Source organism: Canis lupus, chromosome 6, assembly GCF_011100685.1.
Source record: "Canis lupus familiaris isolate Mischka breed German Shepherd chromosome 6, alternate assembly UU_Cfam_GSD_1.0, whole genome shotgun sequence".
NCBI classification, from domain to species: Eukaryota; Metazoa; Chordata; class Mammalia; order Carnivora; family Canidae; genus Canis; species Canis lupus.
Window position 1 is genome coordinate 57,555,107 of NC_049227.1, and position 6,708 is coordinate 57,561,814.

The following is a 6,708-nucleotide window of genomic DNA, read 5'->3' on the forward strand; positions in this document are numbered from 1 at the left end:
GGGGGAGTACAATTTAAAGGAAGGTGGATAGGGGCACCTGGCTGGCTCAGTTGGAAGGGCATGAAATGCTTGATTTTGGGGGTCATGAGTTCAAGCCCCATATTGGATGTGGAGATTACTTAAAAAAAGTGGATAGGGAGGGCCTCACTGGAAAGAGCACATTTGAACAAAAATTTGAAGAAGGTAAGCTAAGTGGCTGTATAGGGGAATGAGAATTCCAGGTGGAAGAAGAGCAAGTGCAAAGGTCCTGACATGGCAGTTTGCCTAAAGTGCTCAAGAAGTAGTAAGCAGGCCAAGTGGCTGCTAGAGGGGCCAATTAGTTAACTGGGGGGCAGGTGTGGGCCTGCATATAGCCTTGTAATTTTTACGCAGAGGGAGACAGAGGCGCTGGAAGGTTTGAGCAGCATAATGATATGGTCTGAAGGATGTTTTAACAGGACCCCTGTGGCTGACGTGTTGAGAATAGACTGTTGGGCAAAGGCGCATTTGAGGATATTGGTTGATGGCTGTTGTGATCATTGAGCAAGATGATGGTAGCCACAAACAGATTTTGGAAGGGAGGACCCTTGGGAGTGATATGCTTTTGAAATCAAGAATGATGTTGTGGGATCCCTGGGTGGCGCAGCGGTTTACCGCCTGCCTTTGGCCTGGGGCGCGATCTTGGAGACCCGGGATCAAATCCCACGTCAGGCTCCCGGTGCATGGAGCCTGCCTCTCCCTCTGCCTGTGTCTCTGCCTCTCTCTCTCTCTCTCTCTCTCTCTCTCTCTCTGTGACTATCATAAATAAATAAAAATTTAAAAAAAAAAAAAAAAAAAAAAAAGAATGATGTTGTGACTTTTATGTGTTCCTTCTCCTATCAGTGGAACACTGGGCTATAACCTGTTAGCAAAGATAATCACTTCTACATAACAGTAAAAGCTGTATCTTAAAATAAATCATCAAAAAATCTTTTTGCCCTATTAACTACTGTTCTTGAATAATCATGGTCTTAAAAGCCTGGACCCTCTCTTCCCAGTTTTTCTTGATTGCCTAGTCTCATTCTTTTCATTCCCCAGGTAGTTTTTTCAGGATGGACCTCAGGATCACACCCTGAGCTGAAGGCAGACACTCAACCACTGAGCCACCCAGGCGTCCCCTTTCTAGAAAATTCTTACTGTTGTAAATGAGAACTTGGTTTTAGCTTGCTTTTGAAAAAGCTCTCTTGAAAACCTTTAGGTAAACTCATTTGGGTCTAAGAGATTCTTGTGCTGGAGAGGAAATTGGTTTGAGGGAGTGAGTTCTTCAGAGATTTTTAGCTCTCCAGCTGTAAGTGTGGTGTACCCATAGAAACCAGGTGCATCTTTATGAGCTGGGGCTACACCTTGGCATAATTGTCATAGTTATTAAAGAAGCAATTTCCCCCCACTTTTTTACTATCATGTACCTCTTTTGCCTTTTCCCATTTTTGCCTTGTGACTTAGTAGACCAAGGCAGGAGACTTGTGTGGATTCAATGAGCCTGGGGACATTGGTACAGACAACTAGGCTGAGGAGTCTCTAGGTAATGAAAGATGGTACCAGCTGACTGGATAAAAAGGGGAGTTGAAGTAGGTTATAAAGGGTTTTTAAAAAGTTAGGGTTAAGTGGGGTACACCTCATTTCTGCTGTAGCTGTTTTAGTTTTAAACTTTGGTTTCCTCACTGATTCCTATTTAATTCCTGTTACCAGACTTCAAGCTAGAACTTTATTTATTTTTATTTTTTTATTATTTTATTTATGTTTTTTGTATAAAAGCTAGAACTTAAGGTTCTGGTTTAAGCTGGTTTAAGATTCTATTTCTGGGAGAGCTGAAACTGTGTCAGCTTGGTGATGTGGGGCTCAGCAGAAATAACTCCATTTTGGGCCTGTTATCTTTTTTTTTTTTTAAATATTTTATTTATTTATTCATGAAAGATGGGGTGGGGGGCTGGCAGAGACACAGGCAGAGGGAGAAGCAGGCTCCCTGGAGCCTGACGTGGGACTTGATCCCGGGACTCCAGGATCAGGCCCCGGGCTGAGACGGCACTAAACCACTGAGTTACCTGGGCTGCCCTGTTATCTTGTTTTTAACAGTCCCTTCCTCCCACTATGATCATACTCTCAGCCTGAGAAATATGATCAAAATTTAAGGTATTAGCACCCTCCCAGCTACCACTCTGAAACTCTCACAGATTATGCTGATTTTCTGTATGGTATTCCTTTGCAGGTTGTAACTTCAGGTTTATGTTCCTTTTTTTTTTTTTTTTAATTAATTAATTTGACAGAGAAAGAATGAGAGCATGCATGAGCACAAGCCAGAGAAGGAGAAGCAGACTCCCCGCTGAGCAGGGAGCCCAATGTGGGGCTTGATCCCAGGACCTTGACATGACCTGAGCTGAAGGCAGACACTTAACAGACTGAGCCACCCAGGCACCCCTAGGTTCATGTTCCTTAACTTGGTTGTTTTCTTCATTTTCTGACTTTCTGGTTTTAGGGAGATAATTTGCTTGGTGGCTGGTGGCTACGAACATATATTTAAAGCTTTCGAGAGAATATAGCACACTAGGGAGATTATCATGATTATTAAACCAGGTAATTCCCAGTGTCTGGAGTGTACCTTGGAGCTGTGGTCCCCAAGACCCAAACCAATCAAAATCAAAGAAGTCAAAGAAAGATCCTGTTGAAGGAGTCACTTTCTTAAGCCAAGTGGATTGTCCATTGATATATATATATATTTTAAAGATTTATTTATTTTATATATATATATATATGTATATATATATATATATATATAGAGAGAGAGAGAGAGAGAGAGAGAGGCAGAGACACAGGAGGAGGGAGAAGCAGGCTTCATGCCGGGAGCCCGATGCGGGACTCGATCCCAGGACTCCAGGATTGTGCCCTGGGCCAAAGGCAGGCACCAAACCACTGAGCCACCCAGGGATCCCCCATTGATATATTTTTTATCCTATATTATATATATATATGTATTTTTCTTTGAACTTAGAACCCCAAGACCAAGAGTTGCATGCTCTACCAGCTGAGCCAGGTAGGCACCCCTGTCCAGTGATTTTATGTAGCTGAGTTTCACCATCTCCAGAAGTTTTAATCCAGGTGCAACAAGTAATGTTGGACCCAGCAGAAACACCTCCTTTGCTCAGCTAAAAGATAATTAGTCAATTACTATCTTATTGTCAAGAACAACTTTGGCCATAGAGTCTAGGGATTTTTGTTGAGCAGCTATTACTTTAGCAGTGGATTCTGCAGTATTTTCAAGAGTTAAGGAGCTGACACTGTATTTATTAAAAAATGGGATAAGACACAGAGAAGATTTAACCTCTGTGCCTAAAAAGCTGTCTTTTAAAATAACATTTATTTAGCCACTGGTTTGTAAGGTTTTCTGATTTGCTTTTTCAGACCTCATCAGTGTCATGGTAGAGGGGGGCAATGAACAACATAAGTACAGCCCTGGAGCTTGCCACAAGCCCCAGGTGGTGGTCATTCTGTTTTTGAAATTGGACCAGAAAAATCCAGAGGAATGCAACAACATTTTTACTTCTTGCCCCCCTGCCAGCTTTTTTCTGGGCCTCCCAAAATGTGTTTATCTTGCTGGCCATGCGTGTGGAGCAGTCTGGAATTCTGTGTGGCATTAGATAGTGAAAAAAAATGGAAAGATTTCCCACATGATAGAGGTTATGGGAGTGGACTCTGATTGAGAGAAGGGAATTTTGGGATGAGATTTATTTTAATATTTAGTGTTTAAACTGTTGCACATCTCTCTCTCTCTCTCTTTTTAAAAATTTGATAACAAGCCTTTGGGGGTAGAGGTGTGGAGGTATGTACTGGAAGCATTATCAGACTTTTAAGTATCAAATTAAGAATTTTCACTTATTAGAAGAAAAAATTCATTTATGGTGAATGAATTGTCTGAACTTCACTACCCTGATAATTATATAATTTGAGAGCGATGTCTGGCATACTGTGAAGGACCCTGAGGGCCTGACCCCAGCAATCCCTCTCTCCCCCCACCTTTGTCACCCCAGGATTGTGTGCAAGCATGGCTTCACTGTCACTGGTCAGGTCTCTCTCTGCCTGGCCCTCTTGAATGCCCAGCAAATCTGTGTCCTCTATTTTGCCACATTTAATTAGCTCTGGAAATACACTATCAAAGGCTGTCTGGCAGTGGTTCATTAATGGTACGGGGTGAATTCAAAAGCACTAATTAATTGTTTTAGATTATTTGCAAAGCCCATGCTGAAAAACCTAATGCCTGTAGGAGAAAGTTGGCAGAGAGGCTGTTCAGAGATTAACCTGGAGCTTACCCAGCTCAATTGCCTTTTGGAGTTGGGCCAAGAGGGGAGTTGTTTTTCTTTTGGGAGAAGTGCTTGTGGCCACATTGTTCCCTAAATTCCCAGTTTACTGCTCCAGGCTTTTGGCTGATGGAGCTCATATGGACCTTGCTGAGCTAGGGAACTCAATAGCATCTTCTAGAAGTTCTGTTTGTTTTTTGTTTTGTGAGAGAAACACAATTACTTAAAATTCATTAACTAAATATTCCCAAGGGCCTCTTCTTAGGGAGAGGAAAGGGAGCTCTAGTTTGTTATGAAATAATTCAGGTATTAGTGTTAAATGTTCAAAGGCAGCAGGATCAGGCCTTAAGTAGTATCCCCCCACCCACATTCTCCCCACCCCCACCAAAATAAACAAATCCGATTCCTCATTTCCTCTGGCTGGCTCAGGGCTGCAAAGTGCTACTACATTTGGAAAATGGTGTTCAAAAAAAGATCTCAATCTGAAATCAAGTGCGTACCAGTTTATTTATTTATTTATTTTTTTTTTTTGCGTACCAGTTTAAATTTAGGGTATACTGTATGTATGGGGGGGAGGGAAATAGGTTTCCATTTTGTATTTTGCTACATTTGACATATCTTATAAAACAATAATATCTGGAAATAGCTCGGGCAGATGAATTGTAGAAAGGTAATGGAAGATGAGAGAGATTTGAGGCTTTTTGGGCCTAGTGCCAGTGCTGGTGACTCTGAGAGCAGTGCAGTCATTTGAAGATGAAAGTAGAGGAGAGCATTTCAGACTTATCTCAGAGCCAATCAAATATTATATAAAGAGGCTATTTTCAAGGCAGTATATAGCACTGTTTGAAAACACTCATCCAGAAATCTTTCAGTCCCAGGGTCTGGCCCTGCCTCCTACTGACAGACCTTAGTGTTTTTCCCCATCCTTCTGGGCTTGAGCAGCATGTGAGTCAGTAGTTACTTACAAATCTCAGGCCAAATTGTACTTTATTAATGTGATTCAGGAGAAAAGAATTCTAATGAAAAATTTCAGAGGCCTGTGCTGGGCTTTTTCATGGTATTGTCAGATCTTCCTAAACTCAAGAAAGCACCCCCCCCCCAGTCTGTTATTTCTGTTTATTACTCAACTTGGAATCTATTGGAAAAATCTTACATGAAAACTTCAGGAGAGTGTGTTCTGTCTGGTTGAGGACTTTATTCCTGAGTGCACCGTGGTCTCTGTTTACTCTATAAATGAATGAAGTTGGCTATCCTGGGACCTTGGGCAACCTTCTCCTTCTGCCTTCTCCTCAGCCAGCAGACCCAGAGTAACAACTTCAGACTAAACGCTTAGCACTTTTTGTAGGTGATTCCCAGGCAACTTGATGGGAGTTGATAGGAATGTAGATCTCAGAACTGTGAGAGAGCATGAAAGATATTTTTAAAGTTGGCAGTAAAGCCTTTGAACCAGTAAGTGACTGTGGGTTTTTTTTTTTCAGCTTTATTATTATTATTTTTTAGTCTTGTTGCATTTTTATTTTAGAAAGTAATTTTGTGACACAATGTCAAGACTTACTGGTATTTCCCAGGTAAGTTGTAAGATATCATGAACAATGTTGTGACTAATAGTTAAATTGATGTCTTAAATAGTGATTTTCTTTAAAAAGATAAAACAAAATTCAAAATTAACCTTAAAAAAAACATGATTATTTATATTTAAGTATATTTGAGTGAGAGAGAAAGGGGTTAGGATTGCCATTGATAGAATGAAAAGTACCCAGAATCTGTAGTGTCTTATATGTTTTGTCATCCATGAACATGGTATACCCTCCCATTGGTGTAGGTTTTCTTTAATTTCTTTCAGCACTGCTTTTTGCAGTTTTCACTAGTTTTTTTGAGACAATGGTATGTCCAAATGTGAGCAGTATTCATTATGCATTACTGTTTCATGGGAGTGAGGTTTGAGAACCTCTATTTAGAGCTATAATTCTATTTTCTTCGAACTACTCTTCATTAATATGATGAAAAATAATTCTTCCTCGGCATTTGGCAAGTGAGCTCAGTCACAGATAACTCAGGCTGCCACTAAGGTGAGTTACTGACCTGGCTGGCTTTGCTCTAAATTGTAGGAACTTAAAGTTTAGTGTGTACTTAAGAAATGTGTGGGGTTTTTTTCTTTTTTAAGATTTTATTTATTTATTTGAAAAATTTGAGAGAGAGCACAAGCAGGGGGAGGGGTAGAGGGAAAGGGAGAAGCCCACTTCAGGCTGAGCAGGAAGCCTACAACACTGGGTTCCATCCCAGGATGCTGAGCTTATGACTTGAGCTAAGGCAGACGCTTAACCAACTGAGCCACGCAGGCACTCCAAGAAATATGTTCTATTTTATTTTAAGAGCTCCTCCTTCAGAGGAGCCTGATGCT

General features: G+C 41.0%; 1 protein-coding gene across 5 annotated transcripts in view; it reads left to right on the forward strand.

The window, feature by feature from the left end:
* TGFBR3 (transforming growth factor beta receptor 3) overlaps positions 1-6,708 on the forward strand; it is a 194,775-nt gene that overhangs the window by 31,520 nt on the left and 156,547 nt on the right. The gene's annotated exons all lie outside the window — the stretch shown is intronic.